This window comes from Ursus americanus, chromosome 26, assembly GCF_024610735.1.
Source record: "Ursus americanus isolate L20-20 chromosome 26, mUrsAme1.1.p, whole genome shotgun sequence".
In the NCBI taxonomy this organism is placed as follows: domain Eukaryota; kingdom Metazoa; phylum Chordata; class Mammalia; order Carnivora; family Ursidae; genus Ursus; species Ursus americanus.
The window spans coordinates 9002832-9027568 of NC_142152.1; positions in this window are offsets into that span (position 1 = coordinate 9002832).

A 24737-nucleotide genomic window follows, 5' to 3' on the forward strand; every position below is an offset into this window, starting at 1 on the left:
AGTTGGATTTATAATGAAACGAAGATTAAGACACATAAAATGATTTTATCCACCCTATGTGAAAATTCTCCTGGCTTACATACTAGTATATGCATATACTACTTTAATCTATTACAATATATTTAATCAAAATTAGACTTTCCATTGACTTAGCTCAATAGACAGTCAAAAATGTTGATGAACTCAGTGTGATGGTAGAAGAAAGTACAGGCTTAGCTTCAGAAGTGCCCGAGTTCTGAACTCTGGACCGAACACTCTCTGTCTGGGTAACAGTGGGTAAACTCTTTAACTTCCCAGGGTTTTGTTTTATTCCACTCTGAGAAGTTGTAAAAATTAAATGAGATAGTATGCATAATAGGCATTAAATAAATGTCTCCTCACCCTCTACAAGGTCGATCCCATAGCATGTGCCTCATGTTACAGGAATAATCTGTCCTTTAGAAATGGAGTCCCAGTCTTTGATTCCATTTTTCTTTGTGAAGAATATAAAGTGAAGATTAAGTTATCTGTTTAGAAATGTAAGGCTCTATGGAAGTGAATCTATGAGAAATCACCCAAAGGTAGAGAACTCAGATTTAAAATAGAAGTATTAAGTCATGGCGTCTTCTTTCCCAAGGCTTATCACTTTGCACAAGTGTGCTTACAGCACGTATCACGAGCATGGGGGCTGGTGGTGCATGTGCACACACACAGTTTCTGGTAACCAAGGGCAATTTCAGTGACGGGCTCTTAGAGGCGCTGCAACAGCTGTCTCTCTCATGGAAGATGCAAGAGGGCTGTGGGATCCTCTCTGCTGGCTTGCTCTTGGTGATCTCTTCGGGCTTTGTAGTCTTGTTCCTCACTTGGGCATGACTGCTGGGAGGTTGTAGGACTGGATGGGTGGTGTTTCAGGGTACCTCCCCAGAGTTTGATACCCTCCTGGCTCTGAAGTTTTATAAAAGCCTGTCCGATAAAGTCAATAAGCCTGAGGAAATTTCTGGTTGTCCCATTATCGAGCTTTAAAAAGGCATAATCTTCTAGTAATGTCCATAATGACCTCATCTGCCTGATGTCCCTGCTAGTCCTGACGTTGGCCATCCAGTTTCTGAGGAGTGTTTCACTGTCTCATACTCCCACTGCCTATCTGATATTCCCTGTTTCTCTTACATTTCAGCCCATGCTCTAACTCTCCTTATCTGCCAATCTGTTTTTCCTTCCCTTTCATGATTCCTTTGAACTTTGGTTCAAAGGTTGGTTGAACTACACTGGCTCTGTCGACCTCAGGTTTGTAGAGTCCCCAACAGCTAGGCTGCCTTAAGCCGTCCTCCCCTGCTTCTCCATAGTCAGAAAGTAGAGGGGACTTCATCCCGCAGACTCTACCATCCTGTCATCAGGCTTTTTAGAGGTGCATTATAATGTCCTTCTTAACTGGTCCGTTAGCACAGAATCAATTGTTGGATTTTAGTGGAGATACTTACAATTATAGTTATTTTTCTTTGTGCTCCCTCTGTATTTGTTATCTTTTGCCATGCAACAAATTACCACAAACTTAGTGCCTTAGAACAACACATCCATCTCCCAGCTCTGTTAAGTCAGGAGTCTGGGCAGGACTTCTGGGAGTTGGGAGTCTGCAAGGCTGCAGTTAAGGTGTCAGCCAGGGCTGGGTTCTCATCTGAAGGCCTGACGCTTGACTGGGGAAGGATCTACTTCCAGGCATACATTGGCCTATTATCAGCATACCACATGTTGGCAGGATTCAGACCCTGGTAGTCTCATGGACTGGGGATCTCCATTTCTTGTTGGCTGGAGGTCATTCTCAGGTCTTTAATGCACGAACCTCCTCAATATGTCCACTAGCAAGGGACAGAGTCTCCTAGCAAGATAGGTACTAAAATCTTAATTGATAGAATCATGGAAATGACATCTCATCACCGTTGACATATTTTTTTGTTTAGAAGCAAATTATAGATTCTGCCTGAACTCAAAGAGATTACCCAAGGGTGTGAGTATCAGAATTTGGTAGACTATCTTAGAATCTGTCTGCCATACTCCCCGTGAAACTTTCAGCATCTACTTCAATTAGCTTTTTGTTTGGAGTATCACATTCCTCTTTAAAACTTTAGATAACACTGGGTGGTAAAGCCTGAAATGATAATTGCCTTGCTCAGAAAAGAAATTGTTCTCTCTCCTACCAGAGAGCTGTTGTGCTGTTGGAATGATGGTGGGGCAGGGAAGGGTAGTTTTTGGTCTTGGAGCTATTATTGGGGGAAGTCACGTCCAAATGAGATGCTGCTGAGGGGAGCTTCCAATAAGCAGAAGACGATATGTTTTGTGAATTCATTTTAAGAAAACTGTTAAAAATTTTAAAAAATTGAAACACTCAAATGGTCTCATTTTTGGAAAAGTTAAAAAGGAAGGGAGTCAGGACAAAGCTATGAAATTAGGGTTGAAAGTCAATGAAGAGGGCTCGTGATGTGAGGAGCAATGGGTGTTACACGCAACTGATGAATCATTGAACACTACATCAAACACTAATGATGTACTATATGTTGGCTAATTGAATTTAAATTTTAAAAAAAAGTCAATGACAGTCCCAGAATGAGAAAAATAAGGGGAATGAGAACTCTGTCAAAGAGAAGCTATTTCCTCATGGGGGCAAATGGATTTTATTAAGGTGCCTTGTCAGTGTGTGAAGCATTATAAGGGGACAAGAGATTATTTAAGGTTTTAAGCCTCTATTTGTGTTACATTCTTATAAATGATGTTCTCCATTTCAGACTATTGTTTTTGACTTATTGAGAGGATGACAGATACCTGGAACCAAAGAATTCTTGACTACTGATAATTTGTTCTGTGTAATAACAAACTTCAGGCTGAATTCTTGCTTTAAAATGGACTCAGACTTTAGAATATGAAACTACTCTGAAGAGGTTTTTTTCACTAGTAAATATTGATTTTTATTGCCTGTCCTTTTCTTGAAACTCTGAACATCTTGATTTTTTTGGTTGCTACTTACCACCTGGAAGCTATTCTACAGTAAAAGGGATGTCATCGCAGTCATTCGCTGCTTGTTATTCAGGTAAGACTATTCTAGTTTGAATAAATTGAGTTGGATCCTAGAGACATTTACATTTTTATCTGACAAAATCAGCCTATATAAAATGAATAGAAGGGAGGAGTCTGAAATTATTTTCCTAAAAGGGATTCTCTCCCCCATTGGGCCCCAAATCACATGCTGTTTTCTCTTTGAAGTCTTTATACACTTTCCAACAGATGCAACTGTCCAGCAGATTTCAACACAATCCATTGCTCTTTTTATCTATACCTCTTAAGTTTTTTTTGTTTTGTTTTGTTTTGTTTTTGATTTCTCTCTAGTCTACATGTTCTTTGAGGGAAAGATCTACTTTTAGGTTTATTTCCTCAATTTTGTCATTCTATTGAATAAGCATGGTGCCTTGCATAGAGTAACCGCTCACCTGGTTGCCAAATTCAGTCTGTTTCTCTACTGTGAGACTTTTCTTTCCCTCCGATTGCCTGCTTTACTCCAGCAGTTCTCAGGGTGTGTACCTAGCAACCCTGGGTGGTGGCGGTCCCTTGACTTTAGAGGGACAGTGAGGTCAAAACTACTTTCATAATAATACCAATATTGAATTTGTCTTTCCATTTTCCTTTTCTTGACTGTTCATCAGAATTGGCAGAGGGTACATGAGAAGCAATGAAATCCTTACCCTGTGGCTACTAGAATGTTGGATCTGTGTACTCGGTTTCTCACTGTAGTTCAGTTCTCACAACTTTCCTGTGTTTAGGTTGGATTTATGCAGGGCACCTGGGTGGCTCAGTCAGTTAAGTGTCTGCCTTTGACTCAAGTCATGATCCCAGGGTCCTGGAATCAAGCCCCCCAAGTCAGGCTCTCTGCTCAGCGGGGAGCCTGCTTCTCCCTCTCCCTCTCCCTGCCACTCCTCCCGCTTGTGCTTTCTCTCTCGCTCTCTCTGTCAAATAAACAAAATCTTAAAAAAAAAAAAAAGATTGGTTTTATGTTTGGATCATTTAGGGATATGCTCAGGACTTCATATACAGATTTGTAAGTTTACTTTCTCCAGTTCCCTCTTCTCTGTCATCTTCACCACCATCCCCCGCCCCCCAGCTGAGACGAGGCAGGGTAATGCTGCTTTGCTGTCCACTTGGTACAGCGTGGTGGTTGATAGTGATTTCCTTCATAGTCTGTGGCTTCTGTGGTCACTGTGCCAGTGAAGGGAGGGAGGGGCACTGCCTCTTTCCTGATGTTACCTTACTGCAGAGCAGGGGTGGTCGCCAAGGCTCCAGCCTGCCCTGTCTGCAGCACACCCTGGGAGGAGGAGGCACGCTCCTGCTTTGTTAGTGTACGGCAGGAGTGGTCGCAGAGCTCCTCCCCTTGGTCTCCACAGTGCCTGGTGGAGAGGCACAGGAATGTGACTCTTTCATGCTGTTTGCTTAGAGTAGGCTAAGTAGATTAAAAGAGGTTCTGTCCTTTCTCCGGCTGTCCTCTTCCAAGTCCTTTGGCTAGAGAGAAGAGATCTCAGTTGGGGATGATTTGTCCTACAGGTGACATCTGACAGTGTCTGAAGACATTTTTTGCTGTCACAAGTGGGGAGTTGTTACTGGCATCTAGTGGGTAGAGATTAGAGATGCTGATAAATGTGCTACAGTACATAGAACAGCCAGACCCCTACCCTGAACAAGAAAGAATGATCTAGTCTGAAATATCAGTAATGCCAAGGTCGAGAACCCCCGAGCTATAGAGAGTGGACTTTTCTTGGAGCTTTTCTTCCTCTCCTTCTCCTTCTCCTCCTCCTCCTCCTCCCCCTCCTCCCCTTCCTCCCCCTTCTCCCTCTTCTCCTCCTCCTTCTTCTTCATATTTATTTCATCTTGTCCAAAAATGGAGGTCCCCTCAACATTTTAATATGTTATTTTTCAGACCTTTGGCATCTATCATTGATGAGGAATGTAATTTATAATTTAGCTTTAGACACATTATCTTTCCCCTTCAGTTGATTTTAAGAGTTCTTTTTCTTTTATTTTCAATTTCAGTTTCATTCTATGAATAGACGTAGATTTTTTTCCAAAGAATCTTCTTTAGGTTCACAACAAAATTGAGAGGTAGAAGGACTTCCTATATACTCTCTGCCCCCATATATACATAGTCTCCCCATTATCAACATTACTTACCAGAATGCTTTTTAAAGTTAGTTAGTTAGTTAGTTAGTTAGTTAGTTAATTTACTTATTTACCAAGGGTGAACCTACATTGATTGATACATCATAAGCATCCAAAGTCCATAGTTTACGTTAGAGTTCACTCTTGGTGTTATACATTCTGTGTGTTTGGACAAATTTATAATGACATGCACCCACTGTTTTTTCATACAGAGCATTTTCACTCCCCAGATCCTCTGTGCTCTGTCTATTCATCCCCACCACCCCCCACCACAGCAACCACCGGTCTTTTTACAGTTTCGCCTTTTCCAGAATGCCCTATAGTTGGAATCATACAGTCTGTAGCCTTTTAAGATTGGCTTCTTTCACTTAGAAATACATATTTAAGTTTCCTGCATGTCTTCTCACAACTCGATAGCTCATTTCTTTTTAGTTTTGAATAATATTCCATTGTTTGGATGTAACAAGTGGAGTTATCTGTTCACCTACCGAAGTATAATTTATTTACTTCCAAGTTTTGGCAGTTATGATTAAAGCTGCTATAAACATTTTCGTGTGGACATAGGTTTTCAACTTATTTGAATACACATCAAGAAGCGCAGTTGCTGGATTGTATGGTACGAGTGGGTTTAGTTTTCTAAGAACCCACCACACAGCCTTCCAGACTGGCTGCACCATTTTCTATTCCCACCGTCAATGAATGAGAGTTCCTCTTGCTCCACATCTTTGCCCATATTTGATTCCAGATTTTGGTCATTCGAATAGGTGTGTAGTGGCGTTTCATTGTTTTAATTTGTATTTCCCTGATGAGATATGATATGGAGTATCTTTTCATATGCTTGTTTGCTATCTGAACATCTTCTTTGATGAGGTCTCTGTTAAGGTCTTTGGTCCTATTTTTAATTGGGTTTATTTTTTTATTGTTGAGAGTTCTTTGTATACTTTGGATAACAGTCCTTTATCTTTATAAATGTCTTTATTGCAAATATTTTCTCCTAGTCTTTCTCTTGTCTTCTAATTCTCTTGACATTGTCTTTCACGGAGCAGACATTTTTAATTTTAATGAAGTCTAGATGATCAATTGTATCACGACTCCTGTCTTTGCTGTTGTATCTAAAAAGACATCATCATACCCAAGGTCGTGTAGATTTTCTCCTATTCTGTCTTCTAGGAGTTTCACTGTTTTGTATTTTACATTTCGATATGATCCATTTTGAGTTAATTTTTGTGAAAGATATAAGGTCTGTGTCTAGATTTTTTTTTTTTTTGGCATGTGGAGGTCCAGTTGTTATAGCACCATTTGTTGAAGAGACCATCTTTGCTCCTTTGAATTTCCTTTGTTCCTTTGTCAGATATCTATTCTATTTGTGGGGGTCTGTATCTGAGCTCTTTATTCTGTTCAGTTGATCTCTTTATCTCTCCTCTCACTGGCACCACACTGTCAGATTACCATAGCTTTATAGTAAGTTTTGAAGTCTCCAATTTTCTTCTTCTTCAATCTTGTGTTGGCTATTCTGGGTCTTTTGCCTCTCTATATAAACATTAAAATCAGTTTGTCAACATCCACTAAATAACTCGCTGGGATTTTTGTTGAAATTGCATTGAATCTATAGATCAATTTGGGAAGACCTAACATCTTGACAATATTGAATCTTCTTGTCCATGAACATGGAGTATGTCTGCGTTTGTTCTTTGATTTGGTTCATCAGAATTTCGTAGTTTTTCTCACATAGATCTTGTACATATTTTGTTAGATTTGCACCTAAGTTTAAATCTTTTTGTGTGATTTGTTTTTATTTTGTTTAAGACATAATCTTAACTCTCATCTCTAATTCTGGAAAGTTCTTTATTATCATCTCTGAGTATTAGTTCTTCCCCAATCCCTCTCTTCTTTCCTTTTTAGACCTTGTTAGACTGACATACACTGAAGCTTCCTGTGTTTCTTACCTGCCAATTACCCATCCAGTCACATTCATATTCTTTCTTGCTCTCTCTCTCTCTCTCTCTCCCTCTTATAGAATTTCCTTAGATTTGTTCTCCACTTCAGCAGTTTTCTTTTAAGCAAGGTCTACTCCGCTATTTAACCTACCAAATGTTTTTCATTCCAGTGATGGTAATTTTCATTAATATTTGGTAACTTTAAAAAAACCATCCTTTTCCCATAGTATCTTATGGCTTCAATATATTTTCTAAATTATTGTAAAATATTATTTTCTAGTCTCTTAAATTCATCTACAGTTCCCACTTCTTGAAGTGTCAACTTTGGTGTCTGCTGATTAATCCTGATGGTGATTTATTTCTTCATGTGCTCTTTGTTTTTTGTTTTTGTTTTTTTTTTTAAGATTTTATTTATTTATTTGACAGAGATAGAGACAGCCAGCGAGAGAGGGAACAGAAGCAGGGGGAGTGGGAGAGGAAGAAGCAGGCTCATAGCGGAGGAGCCTGATGTGGGGCTCGATCCCATAACGCCGGGATCACGCCCTGAGCCGAAGGCAGATGCTTAACGACTGTGCCACCCAGGCGCCCCTCTTCATGTGCTCTTTGATATTTACTTTTGCTCATCTTTAGTGAGCTCATCTTTAGTGAGAGTTTCCCATAAGCCTTGGGATGGGAAAGAGTCCCTGAAGGACAGAGATTTTCATGTATTTACTGGCTCCTTAGGGATTTTCGTGGTCTTGGATCACTTTTTATATTAACTATTCATCTGTAGTTCTTTTTTTTTTTTTTTAAAGATTTTATTTATTTATTCGACAGAGATAGAGACAGCCAGCGAGAGAGGGAACACAAGCAGGGGGAGTGGGAGAGGAAGAAGCAGGCTCCCCTCAGAGGAGCCTGATGTGGGGCTCGATCCCACAACGCCGGGATCACACCTTGAGCCGAAGACAGACGCCCAACCGCTGTGCCACCCAGGCGCCCCTATTCATCTGTAGTTCTTAAACTGTGAATGTAGAAAAAAAAATTAGACCCTTTACCTTGTGTAAGCTTAGGATTTCTATTTCTCACAGGTGATTTTTTTTTTTTTTTTAATTCAAGGTCCAGGGCACTCAGCAAACATCTTTGCTCTTTGTTTGGGCTAGTAAGCAGGCTTTGTATGGTCTTCGGTTTCATTTGCAAGTCTTCTTTAATGTATTGGATTTCACTCTGGCAGGGAGGTACGTACGGATGGAGCTTCAATATCTGTTCTTCTTCCTTGTGTAGACCCATCATCCCTAAATCTGAGATTAAAGCCCAATGGAGGGGCATCTGGGTGGCTCAGTCAGTTAAGTCTCTGCCTTGGGCTCAGGTAGTGATTGCACACAGCCCCTGCTCAGTGGGGAGTCTGCTTCTCCCTCTCCCCCCACCCCTGTTTGTGTTCTCTCTCTCTCTCAAATAAATAAAATCTTGAAAAAAAAGGTAAAGCCCAGTGGATTGCTAAGGCTCTGGCTTTGATTTTCTTTGGTTTTTGGAATCTGGAGAATATTTGTCTTTTGGAGTTCACCTATGTAATTATATTTATTTTTTTGCTTACTTTTTTTTTCTGGAATTTTATGTGCCTGTGGTAGGAAGGGCACATCCATATCAGCTCTGTGTACTATGGTCAGAGTCCTGAATTCACATTTGAGGTAGATCACTCATCCACACATCCAGTTGTATTGGCATATAAATACTCTTCGGTCCTCTGCCTTTTTATTTTGAAATTATTTATCAAACACATTGCTATATTGCAATTAACTATTATTTGGAAAAGCAGTATGGTATTTGCTGTATTAATATCATGGCACATATTCTAGCATCTCCATAAAACTGGGCAGGTGTTTGATGATGTCTTTCTGTTTTCAAAGCACTTGCTTTAATGTCTTTAAGGCCTTAAAGAAACCTACCTTTTATAAATCCTGATTTTTATCCCGTTTAGCATGGGGAGATAATGAGATTAAGAGTTATTACATGATTCGCTATCACAAAAGATTTTCAGTGAAGGGGGCAGTGCGTTTAAGACCTTCACTGATGTTAAAAACCAGTTCGTAGACTGGCATTTTCAGGAGGACTGACTAGTACAGTGATATGTACCACACGGACCCATTCTTTCACTTCATAGTACATTGTGAACGTTGTCTCATGGAAAATGATTATTTTATAATTTAACAATTGTCTCTAATGGACACTTATATTCACTCCCAGGTATGGAACTGCCGAATCAAAGAATGTGCTCACGTTTGATAACCCAATGTTGCCAAATTTTCCTCCAGAAAGATTGCACTGACTTGTGCTTTCACCAGCAGTGCACTGATAAGATCTAGCAAAGCTTTTCTACAAAAATACATTTCAAGCTGTAGATAATCTAACAAAAGTTTTCTCAACCTGGTTCACAGACCTGTGTGCTATCTTTTCCAATTTATCACACACCCCGGGTTCGTGAGACCTACTTCTCTGGGTCTAGAACAATCGTTTGCAAAGCGTGGTCCCTGGGCCAGGGCACTAGCATCCCCTGGAACTTGTTAGAAATGTTTGGTCGGATCCCCCTCCAGACCTCCTGAGCCGAGAGTGTGTGGAGCTCAGCAATAGGCCTTCCTCACTTCCAGGATCACTTGGAAGTGACGAAGGCCAAGTTGGAGAACCACGAGGCTGAAAGCCACGTGTCCTTATGTAACTCAGAGGTCAACTCCAGTTTTTGACTCCCACGCCCTTAATTCAGGTCAAAGAAATCGAATTCCTGAGGCTTGATTTATCACAGTGTCTTCCAGCTTTCCGTTCCTGCTTCTCCGTGTCTCTCTGTAGCACAGTTTGCCTGCCGTTGGCGGCTCTTGTATCTACATTGCACTGACCCAGATGCACTGACATGTACGATCCATTCATGTGAAAGACCTGTGAATGCGTGGAAACTGCAGAATGATGGTTTGGGGCAATGGAAGTTTATATCTCAGGAAAACCCAAACAGCTTAAAATAGAACGTGGGATGGGCTCAATCTAAAATCCTCAGCCATTCCTTCTTCATCCTCTCATTTTTCTCTCCTGTTTCTCTCTTCCTCCTCCTGCTGTTGTTGCTGTTGTTTGTAATAGAGTAAGAAATTCTATGTGTTTCCTTGTGTTCTGTAATAACCAGGGTTTTTATTGCAGGAGATAGAAACTCCTTACATATTGTAAGAAAAAAGGGATTTAACTATATAGTATATAGCAGCTTTCAGAATTATGTGAGGGTGCCGGGGAAATAAGCTTATTTTTGGTCACTCAGTCACAGGTAACATATCTTCATTTCTTTCATTAAGATTTTCTAAGTTTCTTCGAATACATTTTTTTTGTAGTCTCATATCAATATCCAATTACGTGTTTATCTTCTCTCACGAATCATGGCAATTTTCCGGCTGTTGTCCATTGATTTTCCAGTCTCCCCTGCAGAAGGTGCACTAACCCGACTGACAGGACGGAAGTGGCGTGAAGACGTGGGTCAGATGCCGCTGAAAGGCCACACTCCCATCACCGAGGCAGCTGAGCCTGCCTTTGATGAAATGTTCGCCTTTGAGCTTCTCCTACCTTTATCTTTGGAGGCTCTACCAGGGCTTTGGGATTGAGGGGGTTTCAGATCAGACCCCTGTTCGGTGGTAACTTTTTGCTAGCAAGCAGGGCCAGACCTCAGGACAGGTGTTGATCCTCACCGAGCGTGGCAGGCTGATCCTTGAGCCAGGGGCTCGACATTGCAAGGCTCGTGGAGGGCCTGCTTCTATAAAATGGCAATATTAATAATATGAGGATAAATCCCTCAGCAGGAAAGTCCTCTAGGAGCAGGCTTTTCAACTACCCTATATTAACTGTCCCTGGGATTTTCCAGCATCCTAGGTTCCAAACTGTTACCCGTGCACAGTACACTTCTGGTGACAGGGTCACTCTGCCACCTTGTGGCCATGCTTGAGAACTGTACTTGCCCAGAGGTCCGCTTCTTCCCCTACATCCCTGCGCTTTGCAAAGCTGGAATTGGTCACCCTGGATGGTTTCTGCCTTTGCCTTTGAGGGCCAGTATGATTTGAAGAGACATGTCACAGCACATGCCAAAAGAAGACTTCCTAACAATTTTAAACAGATATATGTGCCAGAAATTTTTTTTTTCCTGTGTAAGAGCGTCCTGGCATATTAGGTAATATGTGTTCAGAGTCAGAATGGGCCAATGTTATGTCTCAAAGCTGTTTCAAGGATGTTCTGGGGGATCTTGTAATTTTCCCCGGGGCTTGAGGGAACATTGTGTAGTAGGTATTAATTGTAGATTACGATATTATCACTGTTTTAGGTCACATTCTTTTATTTCTCTAAATTACATTGAATTAGTTGCCCCGCTGGAGGGAAAATTCAATCTCAATCATTACTAAGGTGACTTTGCCCACTGCCTGGGCTCATATAAGAATCCCAGGCTAGTGCAGCGCACAGATTTGGCATAGGGCCCCGTCTGCTGTCCACCGTCGGCTCCATCATGACGCTCGCACAGTCCGACGTGTTGTAGCTGAACAGCATTGGGGCAAGTCAGGTGACCCCCCCAGCTGCTCACACCACTGGCCACGCTGGTGCATCGTGGACACTGTAGGCTTTCTGGAGCGGTCCCTCCCATCACCCATGCAGGCACAGTGGGAATGGGGTCTGGGTTTCTGACAGAGTACAGTCCCTTAAACTCAGTCCTTTCTTGGTTTTCAAGAATATCCATTTCTATTCCCTTCCGACATTGGCTTTCCTCCACAAACTACTGTCTGAATGGACACTTTCATGGATACCTTGCAACTTCCACTTATGACCCTGTGATACCCAAAACCATTAAAATTCTCAGGTGACTCTGGCCAAAGAGTCCAGAACCCCACACATACAGTTGCTTCCCTTCTTGGGAGGGAGACAGAAAAATGCTGACAGCAAAAGAAGCAGGAAGAAAGCACAAACTGACATCTCAATAAATTATGCTGCTCTGTTGCGTTTGTGTTCGCTGGGGCCACTGCAGGGCAAAAGCACGTCTTAGCTTGGGTCAGCCCTAACCACTGAAAGGTGTTTGTTTATTGAATTTTGACCACAGGCTGGGCACTCTACTGGGTTTTCGCCATACGAAGCCCTCGCAGTCCAAGTAGCTGCAAATGGGCACTGAGTGCCAGGAGAGGGTCCATCCAGAGGTATGCAGACGTGCTGAAGGAAGTGGAGTTTCGCTGATGGAGCAGGAAAAGCTACCCGCAGGAGACAACACTTGAATGGGGCCTGGAGATAGCAGAGAAAGCTCCTCAGTGAGAAAGAAGTGGCGCGCATAGGTACCCGGGGGCAGTGGGGTCTGCAGGAGCGCGGGTCTGAGTACTGGAAATGTGCGGTTGATCGCGGGGCGGGCATGTGTAGGAGCTATGGGGGGGCGGGGAGGACAGGTGAGCTGGATTGCAGCCTCATCCCAGAGGACTTCATTTGTGGTAGTAAGAAAATCTTCATTTGTCTTTTAGGCCAGCACGTTGCAGTCCATTTGCTGTTGCATTGGATTCCTGTGGGTTTACTTAGGGAAATGCGCCAGTCCCTCAGGGCTAACTTCTCTCCTGTTCAAGAAACTGTAATTAAGCTGGGAGGGAGCCTTGTGGAACACAGTGGGGAGGGAGAGGAGACGAAGAACTGGGGCGGGGGTGAGTTAGCAGTTGTTGGAGCAGGCCACACAAGAGGTGCTCAGGGACTGAGCTCAGGCCGTGCACGGGGAAGATGGGGATGAAAGAGACAAAGGGCAGGTAGAATCCAGGGCTTATAGGTCTGGGATTAGATACACAGGGTGACGGAGAAATAAAAGATTACAGAGCTTTCAAGATTAGACATCTGGTTGGATGAAACTCTCACTGTTTGATGCAGAAGGTAAGAGAAGGAGTACATTTGGAGACAAGATAATGAACAGAGTTCTTCAGAATGGCTGTGACAAGGTGGCTGGTGACTTGTGGGTTAGTTTCAGCTGAGTGGTATAAAGGGAGTGGAAGTGGCTGCATTAGAGTAACTAGGGATAAAGGGAGCTGAAGAGGTAGAGCCAGGGAACATAGGCTGTTTTGTCTAGAAATTCATACAAGAGGGTAAGGAGATGAGGGCAGCTCAGCATTCCCCTTACCCAGGAAAGATTTGAGTATCTTTATAGGCTTGAGGGGCAAAAGCCAATGGAACGGGAGAGGCTGAAGATGTGAAAAACAGGATAATTAATGGTACAGTCACCCAAATGAGAGAAAGTCACTGGATTAGGTTAGACCTGTGGTTCCCTGTCATTTGGCACAAGTTTTGGGGACTAGGGACCAATCTGGCTTGAGAGTCTACTGAAATGGGGTAGAAATCCCTTGGGATCTCCCTGGGCTGAATGCTAGCATGTATAGGAAGGAACAGAAGGTGCCCTAGGCTCATCCGCAGACAGTTTTGTCTCCCAGACTATCAGGATCTTTTGGAGGGAGCCAAGTGTAATTCAGGTTTAAAAAAAAAAAAAAATCCCACGGTATTACCCAGCAGTCCCCGTGCTGGGACACACACCTGCATCCCAGGCTTTTGTTTCTGTCACAGAGAATGCTTAGGAACTCCCGGGCTCACCCAGTCTGGTTGTAGGAAAAAGGAAATGACTCAATCCTGTGTCATTGCTTTTGTAGTTGACACCATGTTGTTAGGAGCAATGGAGATTTCCCAGATTAACAGTTTTTATGAAGTCTTTGGAAAGCTGAGTCTCTTTCACTTGAAATTCTTTAATTTTAACTGATTATCTTTAAAATGGAAAAAATTTTGTCCTGATTTTGTTATGTCTACCCTGGAACTAGATTGCAAACACTTTGAAGAAAGGGATTGTCTTATGCTTATCCCTTCCGTGTCCTCTACATCAGATGCATGTGACAAAAATCTATTGCTTTGCTTTGTGTGAGAAATGCCTCTATTGCTTCCGTTTGCTCTTGTGAGTGTCGGTGATGATTAGTTAGCCTGAACGTTCTTCTGCTTGCTCTTGAGGCCAACAGCACGTCTTTTTGACTCTGTGACAGAGTTAAGGGGTTGAACTGGAAGTTTTGAAAATGACAATTGCTCTGAAGGATCATTTAAAAATTCAAGATATCTTTTTTATTTGAAAGAAAGTTAATTAGGATCCTTTTCCTTTCCTTTCCTTTTTTGTTTTGTTTTGTTCTGGGTCAAGTTGATACCATTAGCACAGAGTTTTACTGCCTGTTGAACTACTGTTGTTTTAAAGTACAGAGTTTAGCTTTTATTGTTCTTTTCCTGTCCCAAACAAACACAGCTTGAAAGCCAAAAGAACTGAAATCATTTTGGACCCTTGAGTTGCTGGGCCCTTTACAGGCTGAGTATCTTTGTCTCCGTTGCTATAGTCAGCTTTTAATCGGCAGTGGGAACCTACATTTTGTAAACGGGAAACTCAAACTTAGCAAATGTGCTCCATAAGGTTTGGCTAAAGTTTACAGATACTGTTGCTTATTTTTTTCTACTTTCATAGCTGTGACATATGCAGCAAATACCTCCCCACTCCCACTTCACTTGGTATACAGATCTTACTTTCGTTTGTCTCCTGGTAATGAGACTTCTAGCACCTTGGTTCTTAAGATGCTCTCTCTCTTGGATTTTTCTCTCATCACACTTGTTTTTATAGGAAATAGGAGGCAAGGTTATATGAACTATGAGTGCTTTATTGAATAAATACTCTTCTCCTTCTGAAAGGACCTAGATAAACTTATTGATTGTTAGCTTCGTGTCCACAAAGCTTTTCTCTTTTTAAAATTCATTAGCAACAAATCACAAACAAAGTCAAGAGGCGACAGAGGTAGAGGGCGTGTTTTCACTGTCAGACTCTTTTCAGTGCTATCTGAATGCAAGTTAATTTCCTAAGGACAGTTAAAGGAACAAGCTTATCTTTTTTTTTTTTTTTTTAAGATTTTATTTATTTTTTGACGGAGAGACAGCCAGCGAGGGAGGGAACACAAGCAGGGGGAGTGGGAGAGGAAGAAGCAGGCTCCCAGCAGAGGAGCCTGATGTGGGGCTCGATCCCAGGACCCTGGGATCACGCCCTGAGCCCAAGGCAGATGCTTAACAACTGAGCCACCCAGGCGCCCCAAAGGAACAAGCTTATCTTATGCCTCTTGGTGGGTTAATTAAACTATACTTTTGCATTGAACTACAGAAGTATATGTGTATATAATAGGATGATTGTTAAGCTATTCAAAACTATTCTGCCAAATAATTTACCATAAGAATAGAGTGGTAATTGTGTTATTTATTTACTTCTCAATCATCATATCCAGGCAAAGTTTTTCTACATTCAAGGGGATCAATAAACTTGAGTGGTTTGTATAAGTCTAAAACTGACACGGCTGAAAAAAAGACGCTCCCAACTAACTTATCAAATTAACACGTGAACTTCATCAAATGTTATCCCTAAAGTCCTCAGAAGACAGTGAAAAGGAAGAGCCAGGAATGTGTCTGGCGTGGTTGAAGCACTCTAAAGAGGCCAGTGTACCTGGAGTAGGGGGAATGAAGGGGAGAGTGGGAGGAGGAGAGGGTGGGAGGTTGAGGGCCTGGTAGAGTAGACGTGAGAGCGAGTAGGGCAGATTTTGGATTTTACTTTGAGAACCAAAGCTATAAAGGATTTTGATAACAGAAGTAATGAGCTAATACATACCTTAATAGTATTGCTCTGGCTGCTTTGAGAATTGATTAAAGGTGGATGAAGTGTGGCAACCAGTTAGGTAACACGTGGCTTGACTCAGTGAGTAGCAGTGTAAGTGGTGAGAGCTTAAGTCAGACTTTGGAGCTAGAACTGATAGGATTGGCTGATAGACTGAATTTGGGGCATGAAAGAAAGAGAGCTTCTAAGGATTTTGACCTGAGCAAGTGGAAGGAAGGAGAGCTGCCATGAACTTGGAGGGAAGACTGGAAAAGTAGGTTTGAGCAGGTGAGGGTTGGAGGAAGGGATCAGGAGTCTAGCTTTGGAAATATTGAGTGCGAGATGTCCATTAAACATCCTCCTAGAGGCATTTGGATGTCTGAGGTCGGAGTTCAGGGGAAACTTGAGAGTCATCAGCATTTGGGTGATATTTTAAAGCTATGATACCAGCTCACGTCCCCAGAGGGTTAGCAGAAGCATAGAAAAGAGGTGGCCAAGGATCCAGAGGTCAGGGAGGAGGACCGGCAGAGACTGGGAAGGAGCAATCAGTGAGTTAGGAGGAAAAACTGGAGGATGAATACCGTAGCAGCCAAGTAAAAATTTGTTTCAAGAGAGAATGATCAACCACGTGAGATGTGATCAGTTAGATAAGGATTACCTTTGTGTGGGTTCCTTTAAAAGCAGAACATGCAGATGAGTTCTTGGGTACAGACATTAATTTGGGAGGTGATCCCAGGAAGAGGCATGAGAGATTGGGGGAGGTGAGACCGTGGAGGAATGCCAATAAAAGGTGTGTTATCAAGGTGGTTGCTTTTGATTATGGGGGTCAGCTTCACTGCCGCATCTGAGAAGGGTGCAGAATGTTAGTTGAGGGTTTTCTCGTGAGTGTTAACTCCCCCTTACTGCCCTTGGCAGGCTCCCGTGGGAGAGAGCCTTGAGGCAGAAAAGCAGCGAGAAGCGAGGTGGGTGCTTGATAAGCAATGTTGTCAGTGAGCATAGAACTTTGTACCACAGCTGTAGTGGAGATCAGAGGTGGGCCCAGGGAAGGCAGTGCAGACCATCACAAGTGTTTGCTTCAGAGACTGGCCGCTGACTGTCAGATTTTACAAAGTAGACAACTTTGACCTTGAGAAAGCCTTTGATGGAGGGGCTGGGCAAGCCTGATTGGAGTAGGTTAAGGAAAGGAGAAGAGGGACTGGAGAAAGTGTAATAGGATAAAAGGAGAATGCATTAAGAGACTTCAGGGGAGTGGGATCAGATATTTATTTACTTAAGATGGGAGAAATACCAGCATTTAGGCTGATCAGAGTGATTTAGTAGAGAGGAAACTATGTGTGAGGAGAGAGAGAGGAATGGCTGGGACGGTGCCCTGGAGTCAGTATGCCTGGTGCCTAAACGGGGCATTGGTCTTAGATGGGAATGTGGCCACTGCATTCGTAGTAAAGTGAGACAAAGAGTACCTGGAAAGTTGGTCCTTTCTGGTCCTTTCTTCCTTGCCTGTGAAAGAGGAAACAAGGGCATCAACCAAGAGCAAAGAGTGAAGAGCAGAGCAGTGGGATGGTGGGACTGGATGGTGGGACGTGCTGGCAGTTTGGGGAGAAAGGAGAGGGAGGAAGGGTCCTCCAGAACTGCAGTATGGGGAGTGGGGAATGGCCCACTGGTGAGCTCTTGGTTACTGCCCTTTGAGGGGGTTAAGTACAGAAAGCGAGAGTAAGCATTTAGGAACTTTTGTAGCAGTTGACATCGCTGAGATATTTTAATATTATTTTACAAAAGAATCAGTCTGTAACGGATTGGAAATAAGAACATCTGGCTCCTCCCAACAGGTAGTTTGTGAAGCTCGGGGCTAGGAGTGTGGGGCTGGGGGAATGGATTGGGAAATCCTGAAAGATTGCCACAGACATTGAGAATCCCTCTGAGGCTTGTGGTCAGGAATATAACTGCAAGGCTCCTCAGCTCACCCAGCCTGGCCTTTTCTCCAGCCTTGCTCAGCCCTGTGGAGAGTGCAAGTCAGCAGGGTCAGCAGAGAGCTGGCTTTTACCAGGGTGCGGTTTTGCTAAGTGGGTGGGAGGCAGCGGAAAGATGCACGTGAGTGTAGGGAGTGTGCAGTGTACCCCAAAGCTGTAAGCTAGGGAAGGGAGGAAGCAAATCTTGAGGAGGGCGAGGGATACTGGAGAGGGAGTGGGATCCAGGGAATGTAGATCCTGGAAGAATGGAGGTTGGTTTAGAGTGGGAAGTCTAAGAGGAGTGAACTAGAAATATAGGAAGTGGTGATCAGAGAGCCGGATTCTTGGTAGAGATTCATCACAACACTGCTCAAAAGGCAAACACTGAGAATGAACCTAAACGTGTTATGTTGCATGTATACAATGGACAATTCTGAAGCCACTAGAAATCATGTTATTGTACTATTTCTTTATGGACATGGAAATGCTCATGATATGTTAAGTGAAGACAAAGTAGATTACAAAATAATTAACAAAATTAAGTTAAAAAATTTACAAAGATCTTTTTTTTTCTTTTTTTTAATTTAAATTTGTTAACATATAGTGCAATATTGGATTCTGGAGTAGAATTCAGTGATTCATCACTCACATATAACACCCAGTGCTCATCACAAATGTCCTCTGTAGTACCCATCCCCCATCTAGCCCACCCCCCACCCACCTCCCTCCATCAATCCTCAGTTACAAAGACCATTTTTAATGGTAAAAATATAAACATTTTAATGGACAGAAGTCTTAACCATGGTAGAGTCTGGATGTTTGAATTACAGGTGCTTTTTAGTTTGATAACATTTTCATACTTTATTGCCATGTGCTTATATTCTTGTAGCCTTATTTAAGTATTTACGTGCAATTAAATTCATCGATTTTAAGTGCGCCATTCTGTAAGTTTTGAAAAATATACAGTTTTGTAACTACCACTGCATTTATAACATAGAACATCTTCCTAACCCCTCAAGTTTTGTTCATGGCCCCGTGCAGTCTCCTACCCCCTCTTCCCAACTCCTGACAACTAGTCATATGTTTTCTATCACTACAGTTTTGCCTTGTCTAAAATTTCATACAGATGGTGTTAAAAAATTGGGCAACGGGGCGCCTGGGTGGCACAGCGGTTAAGCATCTGCCTTCGGCTCAGGGTGTGATCCCGGCGTTGTGGGATCGAGCCCCACATCAGGCTCCTCCGCTATGAGCCTGCTTCTTCCTCTTCCACTCCCCCTGCTTGTGTTCCCTCTCTCGCTGGCTGTCTCTATCCTGTCGAATAAATAAATAAAATCTTAAAAAAAAAAATTGGGCAACATCCCATTTAGCAGGTAGACGGGAGCTCCACTAAGCTAAACAAAAACAAAAAACTTTTTAAAGGTAGCGGGCGTGAAGATATGAAGAAAGGAATTTATTACCAAGAAATACCTTGGTTAGACAAAGTTGCCCTCCTAAGAGGAACAGAAGGGATACATCAGTAAGTTTCCTGGTGTTGACCAGGAAATTCTATGTTGACTGACTAAAGGTTGCATTTCTGGGGGCTGAAACTATGCTTAGGTTATGTATTAAGTTTTGGTTTACTGACTTAGGGCCTTAATCTAGGTGATGCCATTTTGAGCCTGGGGTTTCCATTTTACCAATGGAATCATATGGTATGTTGCCTTGTGACTGGCTTCTTAACATAATACTGTAGAGATTTGTCATTGTTCTTGCATGTATCAGTGGTTTGTTCTCTCTGTGGAGGGATATTCTCTCGTATGGAGGTACAGTCTCAGCTGGTGGCCTTGGGGTTGTTTTAGGTTTTCAACTGTTAGGAATAAAGCTGTTACGAATGCTCACAGGTAAGTGTTTGGACACATGTTTTCATTTCTCTTGAGTAAGTATCTAGGAGGTGAGTTGCTGGGCCTTACGGTAGACATGTACACATTTAATTCTATTAAAAATTGCCAAAATGTTTCCCAAAGTGGCCATACCATTTTGTAGTCTCACCAGCAGCGTATGAGATTTCCAGTTACTTTACATCCTTCGTAACAACCGATACTGTCAATTTATTTTTATTTTAGCCATTCTAGTAGGTATGAGGAGATATATCCTGGTGGCTTTTACATTTTCCTTATGACTAATGATGTTAAATATCTTCTCATGGGCTTATTTGCCATCTCTGCAACTCCTTTGGTGAAGTGTGTGTTCTACTCTTTCGTCCATTTAAAAATTGCTTTAGTCTTTTCATTGTGTTATGAAAGTTCTTTATTCTGTATACAAATTCTTTGTCAGATACATGTTTTGCAAGTATTTTCTTGTAGCTTGTCACTTGCCTTTTCATTTTCCAAGGTATTTTGAAGAGCAGAAGTTTTTAATTTGGATACAATCTAATTTTTCATTTTTTAACTTTAAATTTTGTGCTTATTGTTCCACTTTAAGAAATAGTTGCCTAACCCAAAGTTACAAGTATTTCTTCCCGTGTCATTCTTCTAGAAGTTTTAAAGTGTTAGATGTTACATTTATTATCCATTTAATATTTATGTTGTGAGCTAAAGGTCAAGGTTCATTGTTTTTGCATATGGACATCTAACTGTTTTAGCACTGCTTGTTGAAAAAGATTATCCTTTCTCCATCAAATTGCCTGGGTACTTTTGTTGGAAATTAGTTGACCATATATGTGTGGGCTTATTTCTGGAATCCTCTATTCTCTTTAAATGATCTTTTGGTCTGTCTTTACATCAGTACCACACTGCCTTGATTACTGTGCATATGTATGTGTGTGTGTATCGCAGTCAGGTAATACAAGTTCTCCCACTTTGTTCTTTTTCAACACTATTTTAGGTAATGGAGGTCATTTGTACTTGCATATAAATTTTAGAATTAGCATGTCAATTTCTATGAATATGTTCTCCCGGGATTTTCTTGTTGTACAATGCAATATGGCGAGAAAAAGACACAAAAAGCATACAAATTGAAAAGGAAGAAATAAAACTCTCTTTATTTGCACTTTCATCCTCATGGTGATTCATTTCCTCACGTGGCCTGTGAGAATTTTGCTAGTTCATCTTCAGTGAGAGTTGCCCCAGTAATCCATACCTTGAAGACCTGTGTGTCCTGAGCTGTGCATTGGAATCTACAGAAAAGCTACTAGAAGTAGTAAGTGAGTCTGGCAGTTTCACAAGATGTAAGATAAAATATACAAAAAACAATTTTTCTATATGACTAGCGATTAAAACAATAATATTTACAATTAAAAAGCAATACTATGTACACTAGCATTCAAAATGTGAAATACTTAGGGAACAAGGTAACGAAAGATTGTAGTGTTGAAGAGAACAACCCTGCTCCTGGACTTAGGGAGAAAGCATTCAGTCTTTTATCATTAGGTCTGACGCTACGTGTAGGCTTGCTGTCATTGCCCTTTGTCAGGTTGAGGCAGTCGCCTTCTATTCCTAGCCTGCTGAGCAGTTCGATCAAGAATGGATGTTGAAGTTTGTCAACTGCTTTTCCTGCATCCATTGAGAAGATTACTGAGTTTTTCTTCTTGAGTGTTAGTATGTTGAGTTACATTGATTTTGAATGTTGGCCCAGTTTTGCATTACTCGGATAAAGGCTAGTTGGTCTTATGTATTACCCCTCCTTTTGTATTGTTGGATACAATTTTAAGAATTTTTGTGTGTGGGTTCTCGTTCATGAAAAACATTGGTCTAAGTTTTTGCCCAGTTTTGGTATCAAAATAATTCTGGTCTCATAAAATGAGTGAGGAGATGTTTCTTCATCTTCCATTTTCTTAAACTGTGCAAAACTGGTATTATTTCTTTTTTAAATGTTTGGTAAATTTCCTAGTGAAGGCTTCTGGTTCTGGAGGTTTTTATCTAAAACTACAAATTCAATTTCTTTAACAGATATGAGCCATTTGGATTGTTTGTTTGTTTTTGCATACAAAAAGCTAAAGATATTTTTTGTGGGAAGAGCGTTTAACATAAGATCTACCCCTGAGCAAATTTTTAAGCATACAATATAGTATTGTTAATCATAGGCCCTATGTTGCACATAGATCTCTGGAACTTGATTTTCATAACTGAAACTTCGTGCCCTTTGACCAACACCCCTTCACATCCCCCTCCCCCAGCCCTTGGTAACCACCATTCTACTCTCTGCTTTTATGTGTTTGACTATCTTAGATGCCACATAGAGGTGAGATCACTTAGTATTTGTCTTTATGTGTCTGCATATGTATTAGCAAAGTGTTCTCCAGGTCTATGCTGTCGCAAATGGAAGGATTTATTTTTAAAGTCTGAATAATATTCCATTGCATGTTTATACCACATTTTCTTTATCCATTCATCCATTGATAGACAGTTAGGTTATTTCCATATATTACCAATTGTAAATAATGCTGCAATGAACATGAGCGAGCAGATATCTCTCTGAGACCTCCATTTCAGTTCTTTTGGATATATAACCAGAAATGGAATTGCTAGATCAAATGATAGTTCTATTTTTAAATTTTTGAGGAAACTCTGAATTGTTTTCATAGCGGCTATATCAATTTACATATTCCCACCAACTACTCCCTCTTGTCCACATTCTCACCAATACTTGTTTTGTTTGTTTGTTTTATTTTTTGTTTTTAATTTTAGCCATCTTAGCATGTGTGAGGTGGTTTGTTTTTCCCTGACAATCAGTGGTTTTGAGCACCTTTTCATATATTTTGGCCATTTTTATGTTTTCTTCAAAGAAATGTATATTTATGTCCTTTGCCTATTTTTAATCAGAATTTGTTTGTTTTTGCTTTTGAGCATGTGAGTTCTTTTTATAGTTTTAGGTATTAACCCTTTATCTGATATGGGGTTTATGAATATTTTCCCCTTTTCCTTATGTTGCCTTTCTGTTTTGTTAATTATTTTCTTTGCTGTGCAGAAATGTTGTAGTTTGGTGTAATCCTATTATCTATTTTTGCTTTTGTTGTCTCTACTTTTGGTATTGTATCCAAGAAATCATTGCCCAGTCTAATGTTTAGAAGGATCTTTCCCTATGGTTTCTCCTAACAGTTTTGTTTCAGGTTTTATGTTTAAGTCTTAAATCATTTTGAGTTGATTTTTTTGTATGGTGTGAAATAAGGGTCCAATTTCACTGTTTTCCATGGGGACAGCCAGTTTTCCCAGCACCATTTATTGAAGAGACTATCTTTTTTTCCCATTGCGTGTCTTTGCCACCCTGGTTGAAGATCAGTTGACAGTATATGCATTAGTTTATTTCTAGATTCTCTGTTCCATTGGTCTATATGGGAGTGTGTGTGTGTGTGTGTGTGTGTGTGTGTGTGTGTGTTTTAATTAATTTATTTATTTGAGAGAGAGAGAGAGAGAAGGAACAGGAGGGGCAGAGGAAGAGGGAGAGAGAATCTCAAGCAGACTCTGCACTGAGCATGGAGCCCGATGGGGTTCAATCTCAGGACCCTGAAATCACGACCTGAGCTGAAACCAACAGTTGGACACTCACCGGACTGCATCGCCCAGGCACCCCTGGTCTGTATGTGTTTTTATGTGAGTACCCTAATGTTTTGATTACCATAGCCTTATAATATTTTGAAATGAGGGAGTGTGATATTGACAGTTTTATTCTTCATGTTCAAAATTGTTTTGTTAATTTCAGGTCTTTTGTGGTTCTAAATGAACTTTTTTTCTGTTTCTGTAAAAAAAGGTCATTGGGATTTGGGTAGGGATTGCATTGAATCTATAGATTGCTTTGGGAAATATGGACATTTTAACAATATTAATTCTTTAAATACGTGAACCTGGCATGTCCTTCAGTTTGTCTTTTTCAATCTTATGGTTTCTTTTACTTTGATGAACTTTTCATTTAATCATATATTGTTTTCCTGATTTCACTTAGTTTTCTGTGTTCTCTGTAGTTCATTGAACTGCCTTAAGGTGATAATTTTAAATTCTTTATCAAGCAGTTGATGGATCTCCATTTCTTTAGGGTCAGTTATTGGAGCTTTATTAGTTTTCTTTGGTGATACTGTATCTGCCTGATTCTTCACGATCCTTGTAGCTTTGCGTTGGTGTCTGCATTTCAAGGAGCAATTACTTCTTCTAGTCTTTATAGGCTGGTTTCAGCAGGTAAAGATCTCTTGCTGGCTCTCCAGGCAAATGGAACTGACTCCAGAGCCACAGTCCAGTGGGGCTGAAGCTGGCTGAGGAGGCTGCTTTCAGGTCCACAGTGGGGCCTGTTGTTGGTGGGCCTGCTACCAGGGCACAGGTTAATATGGCTCCTGCTGGGTGTCCTGGTGTCCAGGACTGCCTCTGGGACTGTGGTTGAATGGGGTAAGAATAGGGTCATAGGGCTACTTCTGAGTCCACAGCTGGGTCCACAGTGGGCAAGCCTGTTTACTAGGCTCGTGGGCAGGTGGGATTGGTGGTAGGATCTTTGATGAGCTGGGCTGGAACTGAGTCCACAGAGAGATGGGGCTGCTCCTGGGTCTGCAGCCATGTCTGAAATTGGCAGGCCTGCCTTTTCAAAGTGGCTTTCCTAGTTCTTGGACTCCACCATGGTGTCTCACCCTCCAAACTAGATCCCAAAGCTCTCACAAAGGTACTTTTGTTTATGGATTGTTGTCATATCTGTGGGGGGGGGGGGGCTGAGGGCTGAGGACCTCCTGAACTGCTTATCTTGCTAACATCAGTATTTATTCCTTTTTGAATGGACTTTTTAGTTGGTAAGTTTAGACCATTTCTGTTTAAGGTAAATATTATTAATGTTGGATTTGAATCTATCTTACTCTTTATTTTTGATTTGTCTTATCTGTTCCTTGTTCATTTTTCTTTTTTCCTACTTTTTTTTGGATTAAAGGAATATTATGTTTCTATTTATCTTGGGCAAGTTACTTGACCTCTTTAAGCTTCATTTTTTAATCTGTAAAATGTATGGATGATTTTACCTCCCTTACAATATTGCGGCATGGATTAGAAATAAAATATGAAAAGTATTCGATAAATAGTT